This window comes from Schistocerca serialis, chromosome 6 (genome assembly GCF_023864345.2).
Source record: "Schistocerca serialis cubense isolate TAMUIC-IGC-003099 chromosome 6, iqSchSeri2.2, whole genome shotgun sequence".
Classification (NCBI taxonomy): Eukaryota; Metazoa; Arthropoda; class Insecta; order Orthoptera; family Acrididae; genus Schistocerca; species Schistocerca serialis.
Window position 1 is genome coordinate 34,067,932 of NC_064643.1, and position 18,639 is coordinate 34,086,570.

Consider the following 18,639-nt stretch of genomic DNA (forward strand, 5'->3'; position numbering starts at 1 on the left):
GCAGTGGTGTATCGGAAACTAACACTGCTCTCAGATGGAATGCTCAAAGCACCGACTGTAAGAAGTGACTCTATTCTTGTACCTAAGGCATCATTGTGCCTTTTGTATTTAATTCCAATGCGATTTCTGTGTTTAATAGTGAATGTGAAGGTCCAAGGAATACCTTGAACCTGCAGTGGTGTATCAGAAACTAATACAGCTCTCAGAGGTAATGCTCAAAGCACCGACTGTAAGAAGTGTCTCTATTCTTGTACTTAAGGCGGCATTGTGCCTTTTGTATTTAATTCCGATGCAATTTCTGTGTTTCATCGTCAATGTGAAGGTCCAAGGTATACGTTGAATCTATAGTGGTGTATCGGAAACTAATGCAGGTCTCACAGGGAATGCTCATAGCACCGACTGTAAGAAGAGTCTATATTCTTGTACTTAAAGCGGCATTGTGCCTTTTGTACTTATATCCGATGCGATTTCTGTGTTTCATCGTCATTGTGAAGGTCCAAGGAATACATTGAACCTGCAGTGGTGTATCGGAAACTAATACTGGTCTCACAGGGAATGCTGAAAGCACCGACAGTAAGAAGAGTCTCTACTCTTGTACTTAAGGCGACATTGAGCTTTTTGTATTTATTTCCGATGCGATTTCTATGTTTCATATTCAATGTGAAGGTCCAAGGAATACTTTGAACCTGCAGTGGTGTATCGGAAACTAACACTGCTCTCAGAGGGAATGCTCAAAGCACCGACTGTAAGAAGTGTCTCTATTCTTGTACCTAAGGCATCCTTGTGCCTTTTGTATTTAATTCCGATGCGATTTCTGTGTTTAATAGTGAATGTGAAGGTCCAAAGAATACCTTGAACCTGCAGTGGTGTATCAGAAACTAATACAGCTCTCAGAGGTAATGCTCAAAGCACCGACTGCAAGAAGTGTCTCTATTCTTGTACTTAAGGCGGCATTGTGCCTTTTGTATTTAATTCCGATGCGATTTCTGTGTTTCACCGTGAATGTGGACGTCCAAGGAATACATTGAACCTGCAGTGGTGTATCGGAAACTAATACTGGTCTCTCAGGAAAGGATCAAGGCACAGACTGTAAGAAGTCTCACTCTTCTAGCACTTAAGGCGGCATTGTGCCTTTTGTATTTAATTCCGAGGTAATTTCAGTATTTCATCGCCAATGTGTATGTCCAAAGAACACATTGAACCTGCAGTGGTGGATCGGAAACCAATACTGGTCTCACAGGGAATGCTCAAAGCACCGACTGTAAGAAGGGTCTCTATTCTTGTAATTAACGTGGCATTGTGCCTTTTGTAATGAATTCCGATGCGATTTCTGTGTTTCATCGTCAATGTGAAGGTCCAAGGATTGCATTGAAACTGCAGTGGTGTATCGGAAACTAATACCGGTTTCACAATGAATGCTCAAAGCACCGACAGTAAGAAGAGTCTCTATTCTTTTACTTAAGGTGGCATTGTGCCATTTGTATTTAATTCCGATGCAATCTCTGTTTTTTATCGTCAATGTGAGGGTCCAAGGAATACTTAGAACCTGCAGTGGTGTATCGGAAAATAATACTGGGCTCACAGGAAAGTATCAAAGAATGGATTCTAAGAAGTCTCACTCTTCTTGCATTAAGGCGGCATTGTATCTTTTGTATTTAATTCCGATGTAATTTCAGTGTTTCATCGTCATTGTGTATGTCCAAGGAATACATTGAACCTGCAGTGGTGTATCAAATAGTAATACTGGTCTCACAGGGAATGCTCAAAGCACCGACTGTAAGAAGAGCCTCTATTCTTGTACTTAAGGCGGCATTGTGAATTTTTTATTTAATTCCGATGCTATTTCTGAGTTTCATCGTCAATGTGAAGGTCCAAGGAATACATTGAACCTGCAGAGGTGTATCGGAAACTAATACTGGTTTCACAGGGAATGCTCAAAGCACCGACTGTAAGAAGAGTCTGTATTCTTGTACTTAAGACGGCATTGTGCCTTTTGTATTTAATTCCGAAGCGATTTCTGTGTTTCTTCGGCAATGTGAAAGTCCAAGGAATACATTGAATCTGCAGTGGTGTATCGGAAACTAATACTGGCCTCACAGGGAATGCTCAAAGCACAGACTGTAAGAAGAGTCTCTGTTCTTGTACTTAAGGCTTCATTGTGCCTTTTGTATTTAATTCCGATGCGATTCCTGTGTTTCATCGTCAATGTGAAGGTCCAAGGAATACATTGAACCTGCAGTGGTGTTTCGGACACTAATACTGGTCTCACAGGGAATGCTCAAAGCACCGACTGTAAGAAGAGTCTCTATTCTTGTAATTAACGTGGCATTGTGCCTTTTGTATTGAATTCCGATGCGATTTCTGTGTTTCATCGTCAATGTGAAGGTCCAAGGAATGCATTGAAACTGCAGTGGTGAATCGGAAACTAATACCGGTTTCACAATGAATGCTCAAAGCACCGACAGTAAGAAGAGTCTCTATTCTTTTACTTAAGGCGGCATTGTGCCTTTTGTATTTAATTCCGATGCAATCTCTGTTTTTTATCGTCAATGTGAGGGTCCAAGGTATACTTTGAACCTGCAGTGGTGTATCGGAAAAAAAATACTGGGCTCACAGGAAAGTATCAAAGAATGGACTCTAAGAAGTCTCACTCTTCTTGCATTAAGGCGGCATTGTGTCTTTTGTATTTAATTCCGATGTAATTTTAGTGTTTCATCGTCATTGTGTATGTCCAAGGAATACATTGAACCTGCAGTGGTGTATCAAATGGTAATACTGGTCTCACAGGGAATGCTCGAAGCAGAGACTGTAAGAAGAGTCTGTGATCTTGTACTTAAGGCGGCATTGTGCCTTTTGTATTTAATTCCGATGCGATTTCTGTCTTTCATCGTCAATGTGACGGTCCAAGGAATACATTGAACCTGCAGTGGTGGATTTAAAACTAATACTGGTCTCACAGGACAGGATCAAAGCACAGACTCTAAGAACACTCACTCTTGTTGCACTTAAGGCGACATTGTGCCTTTTGTATTTAATTCCAATGCGATTTCTGTGTTTCATCGTCAATGTGAAGGTCCAAGTAATACATTGAACCTGCAGTGGTGTATCGGAAACTAATACTGGTCTCACAGGGAATGCTCAAAACACCGACTGTAAGAAGAGTCTCTATTCTTGTACTTAAGGCGGCATTGTGCCTTTTGTATTTAATTCCGATGCGATTTTTGTGTTACATAGTCAATGTGAAGGTTCCTAGGAATACCTTGAACCTGCAGTGGTGTATTGGAAACTAATACTGGTCTCACAGGGAATGCTCAAAGCACCGACTGTAAGAAGAGTCTCTATTCTTGTACTTAAGGCGCCATTGTGCCTTTTGTATTTAATTCCGATGCGATTTTTGTGATTCATCGTCAATGTGAAGGTCCAAGAAATACATTGAACCTGCAGTGGTGTATCAGAAACTAATACTGGTCTCACAGGAAAGGATCAAAGCACAGACTCACAGAAGTCTCACTCTTCTTGCACTTAAGGCGGCATTTTCCCTTTTGTAATTAATTCCGATGCGATTTCTGTGTTTCATCGTCAATGTGAAGGTCCAAGGAATACATTGAATCTATAGTGGTGTATCGGAAACTAATGAAGGTCTCACAGGGAATGCTCATAGCACCGACTGTAAGAAGAGTCTATATTCTTGTACTTAAAGCGGCATTGTGCCTTTTGTATTTAATTCCGATGCGATTTCTGTGTTTCGTCGTCAATGTGAAGGTCCAAGGAATACATTGAACCTGCAGTGGTGTATCGCAAACTAATACAGGTCTCACAGGAAATGCTCAAAGCACCGACTGAAAGAAGAGTCGGTATTCGTGTACTTAAGGCGGCTTAGTGCCTTTTTAGTTTAATTCCGATACGATTTCTGTCTTTCATATTCAATGTGACGGTCCAAGGAATGCATTGAACGTGCAGTGGTGTATCGGAAACTAATACTTTTCTCACAGGAAAGGATCAAAGCGCAGACTCTAAGAAGTCTCACTCTTCTTGCAATTAAGGCGGCATTGTGCCTTTAGTATTTAATTCCGATGTAATTTCAGTGTTTCATCGTCAATGTGTATGTCCATGGAATACATTGAACTTGCAGTGGCGTATCGGAAACTAATACTCGTCTGACAGGGAATGCTCAAAGCACCGACTGTAAGAAGAGTCTCTACTCTTGCACTTAAGGAGCCATTGTGCCTTTTGTATTAAATTCCATTGCGATTTTTGTGATTCATCGTCAATGAGAAGGTCCAAGGAATACATTGAACCTAATGTGGTGTATCGAAACCTAATACTGGTCTCACAGGGAATGCTCGAAGCACAGACTGTAAGAAGAGTCTGTGTTCATGTACTTAAGGCAGCATTGTGCCTTTTGTATTTAATTCCGATGCGATTTCTGTGTTTCATCGTCAATGTGAAGCTCCAAGGAATACATTGAATCTGCAGTGGGGTATCGGAAACTATTACTGGTCTCACAGGGAATGCTCAAACCACCGACTGTAAGAAGAGTCTCTATTGTTGTACTTAAGGCGGAATTGTGCATTTTGTATTTAATTCCGACTCGATTTCAGTGATTCATCGTCAATGTGAAGGTCCAGGGAATACACTGAACCTGCAGTGGTGGATTTGAAACTAATACTGGTCTCACAGGAAAGGATCAGAGCACAGACTCTAAGAACACTCGCTCTTGTTGCACTTAAGGCGGCATTGTGGCTTTTGTATTTAATTCCGATGCGATTTTTGTGTTTCATCGTCAATGTGAAGGTCCAAGGAATACATTGAACCTGCAGTGGTGTATCGGAAATTAATACTGGTCTCACAGGGAGTGCTCAAAGCACCGACTGTAAGAAGAGTCTCTTTTCTTGTACTTAAGACGGTATTGTGCCTTTTGTATTTAATTCCGATGCGATTCCTGTGTTTCTTCGGCAATGTGAAGGTCCAAGGAATACATTGAAACTGCAGTGGTGTATCGGAAACTAATACTGGTCTCACAGGGAATGCTCAAAGCACAGACTGTAATAAGAGTCTGTGTTCTTGTACTTAAGACGGCATTGTGCCTTTTGTATTAAATTCCGATGCGATTACTGTGTTTCATCGTCAATGTGAAGGTCCAACGAATTCATTGAACCTGTAATGGTGTATCGGAAACTAATACTGGTCTCACAGGAAAGGATCAAAGCACTGACTCTAAGAAGTCTCACTCTTCTTGCAATTAAGGCGGCATTGTGCCTTTTGTATTTAATTCCAATGTAATTTCAGTGTTTGATCGTTAATGTGAATGTCCAAGGAGCACATTGAACCTGCAGTGGTGTATCATAAACTAATACTGGTCTCACAGGGAATGCTCAAAGCAACGACTGTAATAAGAGTCTCTACTCATTCACTTATGGCGGCATTGTGCCTTTTGTATTTAATTCCGATGCGATTTCTGTGTTTCATCGTCAATGTGAAGCTCCAAGGAATACATTGAATCTGCAGTGGTGTATCGGAAACTAATACTGGTCTCACAGGGAATGTTCAAAGCACCGACTGTAAGAAGAGTCTCTATACTTGTACTTACGGCGCCATTGTGCCTTTTGTATTTAATTCCGATGCGATTTCTGTGATTCATCGTCAATGTGAAGGTATAAGGAATACATTGAACCTGCAGCGGTGTATCAGAAACTAGTACTGGTCTCACAGGAAAGGATCAAAGCACAGACTCTAAGAAGTCTCACTCTTCTTGCACTTAAAGCGGCATTATCCCTTTTGTATTTAATTCCGATGCGATCTCTGTGTTTCATCGTCGATGTGAAGGTCCAAGGAATACATTGAACCAGCAGTGGTGTATCGGAAGCTAATACTGGTCTCACAGGAAATGCTCATAGCACCGACTGTAAGAAGAGACTCTATTCTTGTACGTAAGGCGGCATTGTGCCTTTTGTATTTAATTCCGAAGCGATTTCGGTGCTTCATCGTCAATGTGAAGGTCCAAGGAATACATTGAACCTGCAGTGGTGTATCGCATACTAATACAGGTCTCACCGGGAATGCTCAAAGCACCGACTGTAAGAAGAGTCTGTATTCTTGTACCTAAGGCGGCTTAGTGCCTTTTGCGTTTAATTCCGATACGATTTCTGTCTTTCACATTCAATGTGACGGTCCAAGGAATGCATTGAACGTGCAGTGGTGTATCGGAACTAATACTGGTCTCACAGGAAAGGATCAAAGCACAGACTCTAAGAAGTCTCATACTTCTTGCAATTAAGGCGGCATTGTGCCTTTTGTATTTAATTCCGATGTAATTTCAGTGTTTCATCGCCAATGTGTATGTCCAAGGAATACATTGAACCTGCAGTGGTGTATCGGAAACTAATACCGGTCTGACAGGGAATGCTCAAATCAACGACAGTAAGAAGAGTCTCTACTCCCTCATTTAAGGCTGCATTGTGCCTTTTGTATTTAATTCCGATGATATTTCTGTGTTTCATCGTCAATGTGAAGGTCCAAGGAATACATTGAAACTGCAGTGGTGTATCGGAAACTTATACTGGTCTCACAGGGAATGCTCAAAGCACCGACTGTAAGAAGAGTCTCTATTCTTGTACTTAAGGCGGCATTGTGCCTTTTGTATTTAATTCCGATGCGGTTTCTGTGTTTCATCGTCAATGTGAAGGTCTAAGAAATACATTGAATCTGCAGTGGTGTATCGGAAACTAATACTGGTCTCACAGGGAATGCACCAAACACCGACTGTAATAAGAGTCTCTATTCTTGTACTTATGGCGGCATTGGGCCTTTTGTATTTAATTCCGATGCGATTTCTGTGTTTCATCGTCAATGTGATGGACCAAGGAATTCATTGAACCTGCAGTGGTGTATCGGAAACTAATACTGGTCTGACAGGAAAGGATCAAATCACAGCCTCTAAGAAGTCTCACTCTGCTTGCACTTAAGGCTCAATGTGCCCTTTATATTCAATTCCGATTTAATTTCAGTGTTACATCATCAATGTGTATGTCCAAGGAATACTTTGAACCTGCAGTGGTGTATCGGAAACTAATACTGGTCTCACAGGGAATGCTCAAAGCACCGACTGTAAGAAGAGTCTCTATTCTTGTACTTAAGGCGGCATTGTGCCTTTTGTATTTAAATCCGATGCGATTTATGTATTTCATCGTCAATTTAAAGGTCCAAGGAATACATTGAACCTGCAGCGGTGTATCGGAAACTAATACTGGTCTCACAGGAAAGGATCAAAGCACAGACTCTAAGAAGGCTCACTCTTCTTGTACTTAAGGCGTCATTGTGCCCTTTGTATTTAACTCCGATATAATTTCAGTGATTCATTGGCAATATATACGTCCAAGAAATACATTGAACCTGCAGTGGTGTATCGGAAACTAATACTAGTCTTACAGGGAATACTCGAAGCACCGACTGTGAGAAGAGTCTCTATTCTTGTACTTACGGCTTCATTGTGCCTTTGGTATTTAATTCCGATGCGATATCTGTGTTTCATCGTCAATGTGAAGGTCCAAGGAATACATTGAACCTGGAGTGGTGTATCGGATTACTAATACTGGTCCCTCAGGTGATGCTTAAAGCACCGACTGTAAGAAGAGTCTCTATTCTTGTACTTATGGCGGCATTGTGCCTTTTGTATTTTATTCCGATGCGATTTCAGTGTTTCATCGTCAATGTGAAGATGCAAGGAATAAATTGAACCTGCAGTGGAGTATCGGAAACTAATACTAGTCTCACAGGGATTACTCGAAGCACCGACTGTGAGAAGAGTCTCTATTCTTGTACTTAAGGCTTCATTGTGCCTTTGGTATTAAATTCCGATGCGATTTCTGTGTTTCATCGTCAATGTGAAGGTCCAAGGAATACATTGAACCTGGAGTGGTGTATCGGATTACTAATACTGGTCTCTCAGGCGATGCTCAAACACCGACTGTAAGAAGAGTCTCTATTCTTGTACTTAAGGCGTCATTGTGCCCTTTGTATTTAAGTGCGATGTAATTTCAGTGTTTCATCGTCAATGTGTTTGTCTAAGAAATACATTGAACCTACGGTGGTGTATCGGAAACTAATACTGGTCTCACAGGGAATGCTCAAACACCGACTGTAAGAAGAGTCTCTAGTCTTGTACTTAAGACGGCATTGTGCCTTTTGTATTTAATTCCGATGTAATTTCAGTATTCAACCGTCAATGTGAATGTCCAAGGAATACATTGAACATCCAGTGGTGTATCGGAAACTAATACTGGTCTCACAGGGAATGCTGAAAGCACCGACTGTAAGAAGAGTCTCTATTCTCGTACTTAAGGCGGCATTTAGCCTTTTGTATTTAATTCCGATGCGATTTCTGTGTTTCATCATCAATGTGAAGGTCCAAGGAATACATTGAACCTGCAGTGTTGTATCGGAAACTAATACTGGTCTCACAGGGAATGCTCAAAGCACCGTCTGTAAGAAGAGTCTTTAATCTTACACTTAAGGCGGCATTGTGCCTTTTGTATTAAATTGCCATGTAATTTCAGTGTTCCATCGTCAATTTGCATGTCCAAGGAATACATTTAAGCTGCAGTGGTGTATCGGAAACTAATACTGGTCTCACAAGAAATGCTCAAAACACCGACTGTAAGAAGAGTCTCTATTCTTGAACTTAAGGCGGCATTGTGCCTTTTGTATTTGATTCCGATGCGATTTCTGTGATTCATCGTCAATGTGAAGGGCCAAGGAATACTTTGAACCTGCAGTGGTGTATCGGAACCTAATACTGGTCTAACAGGGAATGCTCAAAGCACCGACTGTAAGAAGAGTCTCTATTCTTGTACTGAAGGCGGCATTGTGCCTTTTGTATTTAATTCCGATGCGATTTCTGTGTTTCATCGTCAATGTGAAGGTCTAAGGAATACATTGAACCTGCAGTGGTGTATCGGAAACTAATACTGGTCTCACAGGGAATGCACAAAACACCGACTGTAATAAGAGGCAGTATTCTTGTACTTATGGCGGCTTTGGGCCTTTTGTATTTAATTCCGATGCGATTTCTGTGTTTCATCTTCAATGTGAAGGTCCAAGGAATACACTGAAACCGCAGTGGTGTATCGGAAACTAATACTGGTCTCACAGGGAATGCTAAAAGCACCGAATGTAAGAAGAGTCTCTATTCTTGCACCTAAGTCGGCATTGTGCCTTTTGTATTTAATTCCGATGTAAAATCAGTGTTTCATGGTCAGTGTGTTTGTCCAAGGAATACATTGAACCAGCAGTGGTGTATCCGACACTAATACTGGTCTCACAGGGAATGCTCAAAGCACCGACTGTAACAAGAGTCTCTATTCTTGTACTTAAGGCGGCATTGTGTCTTTTGTATTTAATTCGGATGCGATTTCTGTGTTTCATCATCAATGTGAAGGTCCAGGGAATACATTGAACCTGCAGTGGTGTATCGGAAACTAATACTGGTCTCACAGGGAATGCTCAAAACACCGACTGTAAGAAGAGTCTCTATTCTTGCACTTAAGGCGGCATTGTGCCTTTTGTATTTAATTGCCATGTAATTTCAGTGTTACATCGTCAATGTGCATGTCCAAGGAATACATTGAACCTGCAGTGGTGTATCGGAAACTAATACTGGTCTCACAGGGAATGCTCAAATCACCGACTGTGAGAAGAGTCTCTATTCTTGTACTTAAGGCGGCATTGTGCCTTTTGTAATTAATTCCGATGCGATTTCGTGTTTCATAGTCAATATGAAGGTCCAAGGAATACATTGAACCTGCAGTGGTGTATCAGAAACTAATACTTGTCTCACAGGAAAGGATCAAAGCACAGACCCTAAGAAGTCTCAATCTTCTTGTACTTAAGGCGTCTTTGTGCCCCTTGTATTTAATTCCGATGTAATTTCAGTCTCTCATCATCAATGTGTATGTCCAAGGAATACATTGAACTTGCAGTGGTGTATCGGAAACTAATACTGGTTTCACAGGGAATGCTCAAAACACCGACTGTAAGTAGAGTCTGTGTACTTGTACTTAAGGCGGCATTGTGCCTTTTGTATTTAATTCCGATGCGAATTCTGTGTTTCAACGACAATGTGAAGCTCCAGGGAATACATTCAACCTGCAGTGGTATATCGGAAACTAATACTGGTCTCACAGGGAATGCTTAAAGCAACGACCGTAAGAAGCGTGCCTATTCTTGTACTTAAGGCGGCATTGTGCCTTTTGTATTTAATTCCCATGCCATTTCTGTGTTTCATCGTCAATGTGAAGGCCCACGGAATGCATTGAAGCTGCAGTGGTGTATCGGAAACTAATACTGGTCTCACAGGAAAGGATGAAACACAGACTCAAAAAAATCTCACTCTTCTTGCACTTAAGGCGTCATTGTGCCCTTTGTATTCAATTCCGATGTAACTACAACGTGTCATCATCAATGTGTATATCCAAGGAAGTATATCCAAGGAATACTTTGAACCTGCAGTGGTGTATCGGAAACTAATACTGGTCTCACAGGGAATGCTCAAAGCACCGACTGTAAGAAGAGTCACTATTCTTGTACTTAAGGCGGCATTGTGCATTTTGAATTTAATTCCGATGTAATTTCTGTGTTTCATCGTCAATGTAAAGGTCCAAGGAATACATTGAACCTGCAGTTGTGTATCGGAAACTAATACTGGTCTCACAGGGAATGCTCAATGCACCGACTGTAAGAAGTGTCTCTTTTCTTGTACTTATGGCGGTATTGTTCCTTTTGTATTTTATTCCGATGTAATATCAGTGTTTCATCGTCAATGTGTATGTCCAAGGAATACATTGAACCAGCAGTGGTGTATCGGAAACTAATACTGGTCTCACAGGGACTGCTCAAAGCACCGACTGTAAGAAGAGTCTCTATTCCTGTAATTAAGGCGGCATTCTGCCCCTTGTATTTAATTCCGATGCGATTTCTGAGTTTCATCGTCAATGTGAAGGTCCAAGGAATACATTGAAACTGCAGTGGTGTATCGGAAACTAATACTGGTGTCACAGGATAGGATCAAAGCACAGACTCTAAGAAGTCTCACTCTTCTTGCACTTAAGGCGTCATTGTGCCCTTTGTATTTAATTCCGATGTAATTTCAGTGTTTCATCGTCAATGTGTATGTTCAAGGAATACACTGGAACTGCAGTGGTGTATCGGAAACTAATACTGGTCTCAGAGGGTATGCTCAAAACACCGACAGTAAAAAGAGTCTCTATTCTTGTACTTAAGGCGACATTGTTCTTTTTGTATTTAATTCCGATGCCATTTCTGTGTTTCATCGTCGATGTGTATGTCCAAGGAATACATTGAACCTGCAGTGGTGTATCGGATACTTATACTGGTCCCACAGCGAATGTTCAAAGCACCGACTGTAAGAAGAGTGTCTATTCTTGTACTTAAGGCGGCATTGTGCCCTTTGTATTTAATTCCGATGCCATTTCTGTGTTTCATCGTCGATGTGAAAGTACAAGGAATACACTGAACCTGCAGTGGTGTATCGGAAACTAATACTGGTCTCACAGGGAATGCTCAAAGCACCGACTGTATTCTTGTACTTAAGGTGGCATTGTGCCTTTTGTATTTAATTCCGATGCGATTTCTGTGTTTTATCGTCAGTGTGAAGGTCCAAGGAATACATTGAACCTGCATTGGTGAATCGGAAACTAATACTGGTCTCACAGGGAATGCTCAAAGCACCGACTGTAAGAAGAGTGTCTATTCTTGTACTTAAGGCGGCATTGTGCCCTTTGTATTTAATTCCGATGCCTTTTCTGTGTTTCATCGTCGATGTGAAAGTAGAAGGAATACACTGAACCTGCAGTGGTGTATCGGAAAGTAATACTGGTCTCACAGGTAATGCTCAAAGCACCGACTGTAAGAAGAGTCTCTATTCTTGTACTTAAGGCGGCATTGTGCCTTTTGTATTTAATTCCGATACGACTTCTGTGTGTAATCGTCAATGAGAAGGTCCAAGGAATACATTGAACCCGCAGTGGCGTATCGGAAACTAATACGGGTCGCACTGGAAAGGATCAAAACATGGACTCTAAGAAGTCTCACTCTGCTTGTACTTAAGGCGTCATTGTGCCCTTTGTATTTAATTCCGATGTAATTTCAGTGTTTCATCGTCAATGCGTTTTTCCAAGGAATACATTGAACCTGCAGTGGTGTATCGGAACCTAATACTGGTCCCACAGAGAATGCTCAATGCACCGACAGTAAGAAGAGTCTCTATTCTTGTACTTAAGGCGGCATTGTTCCTTTGTATTTAATTCCGATGTAATTTCAGTGTTTCATCGTCAATGTGTATGTCCATGGAATACATTGAATCTGCAGTGGTGTATCGGATACTAATACTGGTCTCACAGGGAATGCTCAAAGCACAGACTGTAAGAAGAGTCTCTATTCTTGTACTTAAGGCGGCATTGTGCCTTTTGTATTTAATTCCAATGCGATTTCTGTGTTTCATCGTCAATGTGAAGGTCCAAGGAATTCATTGAACCTGCAGTGGTGTATCGGAAACTAATACTGGTCTCACATGGAATGCTCAAAGCACCGACTGTAAGTAGAGTCTGTGTTCTTGTACTTAAGGCGGCATTGTGCCTTTTGTATTTAAATACGATGCGATTTCTGTGTTTCATCGTCAATGTGAAGGTCCAAGGATTACTTTGAACCTGCAGTGGTGTATCGGAAACTAATACTGGTCTCACAGGGAATGCTCAAAGCACCGACTGTAAGAAGAGTGTCTACTCTTGTACTTAAGGCGGCATTGTGCACTTTGTATTTAATTCCTATGCCATTTCTGTGTTTCATCGTCGATGTGTATGTCCAAGGAATACATTGACCCTGAAATGGTGTACCGGATACTAATACTGGTCTCACAGGGAATGCTCATAGCACTGACTGTAAGTAGAGTCTGTTTTCTTGTACTTAAGGCGGCATTGTGCCTTTTGTGTTTAATTCCGATGCGATTTATGTGTTTCATCGTCAATGTGAAGGTCCAAGGAATACATTGAACCTGCAGTGGTGTATCGGAAACTAATACTGGTCTCACAGGGAATGCTCAAAGCACCGACTGTAAGAAGAGTATCTATTCTTGTACTTAAGGCGGCATTGTGCCCTTTGTATTTAATTTCCATGACATTTAGGTGTTTCATCGTCGATGTGAAAGTCCATGGAATACACTGAACCTGCAGTGGTGTATCGGAAACTAATACTGGTCTCACAGGGAATTTTCAAAGCACCGACTGTAAGAAGAGTCTCTATTCTTATACTTAAGGCGGCATTGTGCCTTTTGTGTTTAATTCCGATGCGATTTATGTGTTTCATCGTCAATGTGAAGGTCCAAGGAATACATTGAAGCTGTAGTGGTGGATCGGAAACTAATACTGGTCTCACAGGGAATTCTCAAAGCACCGACAGTGAGAAGAGTCTCTATTCTTGTACTTAAGGCGGCATTGTTCCTTTTGTATTTAATTCCGATGTAATTTCAGTGTTTCATCGTCAATGTGTATGTCCAAGGAATACATTGAATCTGCAGTGGTGTATCGGATACTAATACTGGTCTCACAGGGAATGCTCAAAGCACAGACTGTAAGAAGAGTCCCTATTCTTGTACTTAAGGTGGCATTGTGCCTTTTGTATTTAATTCCAATGCGATTTCCATGTTTCATCGTCAATGTGAAGGTCCAAGTAAGACATTGAACCTGCAGTGGTGTATCGGAAACTAATACTGGTCTCACAGGGAATGCTCAAAGCACCGACTGTAAGTAGAGTCTGTATTCTTGTACTTAAGGCGGCATTGTGCCTTTTGTATTTAATTCCGATGCTATTTCTGTGTATAAACGTCAATGTGAAGGTCCAAGGAATACATTGAACCTGCAGTGGTGTATCGGACACTAATACTGGTCTCACAGGGAATGCTCAAAGCACCGACTGTAAGAAGAGTGTCTATTCTTGTACCTAAGGCGGCATTGTGCCCTATGTATTTAATTCCGATGCCATTTCTGTGTTTCATCGTCGATGTGAAAGTCCAAGAAATACACTGAACCTGCAGAGGTGTATCGGAAACTAATACTGGTCTCACTGGGAATGCTCAAAGCACCGACTGTAAGAAGAGTCTCTATTCTTGTACTTAAGGCGGCATTGTGCCTTTTGTATTTAATTCCGATGCGATTTGTGTGTATAATCGTCAATGTGAAGGTCTGAGTTATACATTGAACCTGCGGTGGTGAATCGGAAACTAATACTGGTCTCACAGGGAATGCTCAAAGCACCGACTGTAAGAAGAGTCTCTATTCTTGTAGTTAAGGCGGCATTGTGCCTTTTGTATATAATTCCGATTCGATTTCTGTGTTTCATCGTCAATGTGAAGGTCCAAGGATTACATTGAAACTGCAGTGTTGAATCGGAAACTAATACTGGTGTCACAGGATAGGATCAAAGCTTAGTCTCTAAGAAGTCTCACTCTTCTTGCACTTAAGGCGTTATTGTGCCCTTTGTATTTAATTCCGATGTAATTTCAGTGTTTCATCATCAATGTGTATGTTCAAGGAATACATTGAACCTGCAATGGTGTATCGGAAACTAATACTGGTCTCACAGGGAATACTCGACGCACCGGCTGTGAGAATAGTCTCTATTCTCGTACTTAAGGCGGCATTGAGCCTTTTGTATTTAATTCCGATGCGATTTGTGTGTATAATCGTCAATGTGAATGGCTATGGAATACATTGAACCTGCAGTGGTGTATCGGATATTAATACTGGTCTCTCAGGGAATGCTCAAAGCACCGACAGTAAGAAGAGTCTCTATTGTTGTACCTAGGGCTTCATTGTGCCTTTTGTATTTAATTCCAATGCAATTTCTGTGTTTCATCGTCAATGTGAAGGTCCAAGGAATACAATGAACCTGCAGTGGTGTATCGGAAACTAATACTGGTCTCACAGGGAATGCTCAAAGCACCGACCGTAAGTAGAGTCTGTATTCTTGTACCTAAGGCGGCATTGTGCCGTTTGTATTTAATTCCGATGCGATTTCTTTGTTTCATCGTCAATGTGAAGGTCCAAGGAATACATTGAACCTCCAGTGGTGTATCGGAAACTAATACTGGTCTCACAGGGAATGCTCAAAGCACCGACTGTAAGAAAAGTCTCTATTCTTGTACTTAAGGCGGCATTGTGCCTTTTGTATTTAATTCCGTTGCGATTTCTGTGTATAATCGTCAATGTGAAGGTCCAAGGAATACATTAACCTGCAGTGGTGTATCGTAAACTAATACTTGTCTCACAGGGTATGCTCAAAGCACCGACTGTAAGAAGAGTCTCTATTCTTGTACTTAAGGCGGCATTGGGCCTTTTGTATTTAATTCCGATGCGAATTCGGTCTTTCATCGTCAATGTGAAGGTTCAAGGAATACATTGAACCTGCAGTGGTGTATCGGAAACTAATACTGGTCTCACAGGGAATGCTCAAAGCACCGACTGTAAGAAGAGTGTCCATTCTTGTAATTAAGGCGGCATTGTGCATTTTGAAATTAATTCCGATGTAATTTCTGTGTTTCATCGTCAATGTAAAGGTCCAAGGAATACATTGAACCTGCAGTTGTGTATCGGAAACTAATACTGGTCTCACAGGGAATGCTCAATGCACCGACTGTAAGAAGTGTCTCTTTTCTTGTACTTATGGCGGTATTGTTCCTTTTGTATTTAATTCCGATGTAATTTCAGTGTTTCATCGTCAGTGTGAAGGTCCAAGGAATACATTGAACCTGCATTGGTGAATCGGAAACTAATACTGGTCTCACAGGGAATGCTCAAAGCACCGACTGTAAGAAGAGTGTCTATTCTTGTACTTAAGGCGGCATTGTGCCCTTTGTATTTAATTCCGATGCCTTTTCTGTGTTTCATCGCCGATGTGAAAGTAGAAGGAATACACTGAACCTGCAGTGGTGTATCGGAAAGTAATACTGGTCTCACAGGTAATGCTCAAAGCACCGACTGTAAGAAGAGTCTCTATTCTTGTACTTAAGGCGGCATTGTGCCTTTTGTATTTAATTCCGATACGACTTCTGTGTGTAATCGTCAATGAGAAGGTCCAAGGAATACATTGAACCCGCAGTGGCGTATCGGAAACTAATACGGGTCGCACTGGAAAGGATCAAAACATGGACTCTAAGAAGTCTCACTCTGCTTGTACTTAAGGCGTCATTGTGCCCTTTGTATTTAATTCCGATGTAATTTCAGTGTTTCATCGTCAATGCGTTTTTCCAAGGAATACATTGAACCTGCAGTGGTGTATCGGAACCTAATACTGGTCCCACAGAGAATGCTCAATGCACCGACAGTAAGAAGAGTCTCTATTCTTGTACTTAAGGCGGCATTGTTCCTTTGTATTTAATTCCGATGTAATTTCAGTGTTTCATCGTCAATGTGTATGTCCATGGAATACATTGAATCTGCAGTGGTGTATCGGATACTAATACTGGTCTCACAGGGAATGCTCAAAGCACAGACTGTAAGAAGAGTCTCTATTCTTGTACTTAAGGCGGCATTGTGCCTTTTGTATTTAATTCCAATGCGATTTCTGTGTTTCATCGTCAATGTGAAGGTCCAAGGAATTCATTGAACCTGCAGTGGTGTATCGGAAACTAATACTGGTCTCACATGGAATGCTCAAAGCACCGACTGTAAGTAGAGTCTGTGTTCTTGTACTTAAGGCGGCATTGTGCCTTTTGTATTTAAATACGATGCGATTTCTGTGTTTCATCGTCAATGTGAAGGTCCAAGGATTACTTTGAACCTGCAGTGGTGTATCGGAAACTAATACTGGTCTCACAGGGAATGCTCAAAGCACCGACTGTAAGAAGAGTGTCTACTCTTGTACTTAAGGCGGCATTGTGCACTTTGTATTTAATTCCTATGCCATTTCTGTGTTTCATCGTCGATGTGTATGTCCAAGGAATACATTGACCCTGAAATGGTGTACCGGATACTAATACTGGTCTCACAGGGAATGCTCATAGCACTGACTGTAAGTAGAGTCTGTTTTCTTGTACTTAAGGCGGCATTGTGCCTTTTGTGTTTAATTCCGATGCGATTTATGTGTTTCATCGTCAATGTGAAGGTCCAAGGAATACATTGAACCTGCAGTGGTGTATCGGAAACTAATACTGGTCTCACAGGGAATGCTCAAAGCACCGACTGTAAGAAGAGTATCTATTCTTGTACTTAAGGCGGCATTGTGCCCTTTGTATTTAATTTCCATGACATTTAGGTGTTTCATCGTCGATGTGAAAGTCCATGGAATACACTGAACCTGCAGTGGTGTATCGGAAACTAATACTGGTCTCACAGGGAATTTTCAAAGCACCGACTGTAAGAAGAGTCTCTATTCTTATACTTAAGGCGGCATTGTGCCTTTTGTGTTTAATTCCGATGCGATTTATGTGTTTCATCGTCAATGTGAAGGTCCAAGGAATACATTGAAGCTGTAGTGGTGGATCGGAAACTAATACTGGTCTCACAGGGAATTCTCAAAGCACCGACAGTGAGAAGAGTCTCTATTCTTGTACTTAAGGCGGCATTGTTCCTTTTGTATTTAATTCCGATGTAATTTCAGTGTTTCATCGTCAATGTGTATGTCCAAGGAATACATTGAATCTGCAGTGGTGTATCGGATACTAATACTGGTCTCACAGGGAATGCTCAAAGCACAGTCTGTAAGAAGAGTCCCTATTCTTGTACTTAAGGTGGCATTGTGCCTTTTGTATTTAATTCCAATGCGATTTCCATGTTTCATCGTCAATGTGAAGGTCCAAGTAAGACATTGAACCTGCAGTGGTGTATCGGAAACTAATACTGGTCTCACAGGGAATGCTCAAAGCACCGACTGTAAGTAGAGTCTGTATTCTTGTACTTAAGGCGGCATTGTGCCTTTTGTATTTAATTCCGATGCTATTTCTGTGTATAAACGTCAATGTGAAGGTCCAAGGAATACATTGAACCTGCAGTGGTGTATCGGACACTAATACTGGTCTCACAGGGAATGCTCAAAGCACCGACTGTAAGAAGAGTGTCTATTCTTGTACCTAAGGCGGCATTGTGCCCTATGTATTTAATTCCGATGCCATTTCTGTGTTTCATCGTCGATGTGAAAGTCCAAGAAATACACTGAACCTGCAGAGGTGTATCGGAAACTAATACTGGTCTCACTGGGAATGCTCAAAGCACCGACTGTAAGAAGAGTCTCTATTCTTGTACTTAAGGCGGCATTGTGCCTTTTGTATTTAATTCCGATGCGATTTGTGTGTATAATCGTCAATGTGAAGGTCTGAGTTATACATTGAACCTGCGGTGGTGAATCGGAAACTAATACTGGTCTCACAGGGAATGCTCAAAGCACCGACTGTAAGAAGAGTCTCTATTCTTGTAGTTAAGGCGGCATTGTGCCTTTTGTATATAATTCCGATTCGATTTCTGTGTTTCATCGTCAATGTGAAGGTCCAAGGATTACATTGAAACTGCAGTGTTGAATCGGAAACTAATACTGGTGTCACAGGATAGGATCAAAGCTTAGTCTCTAAGAAGTCTC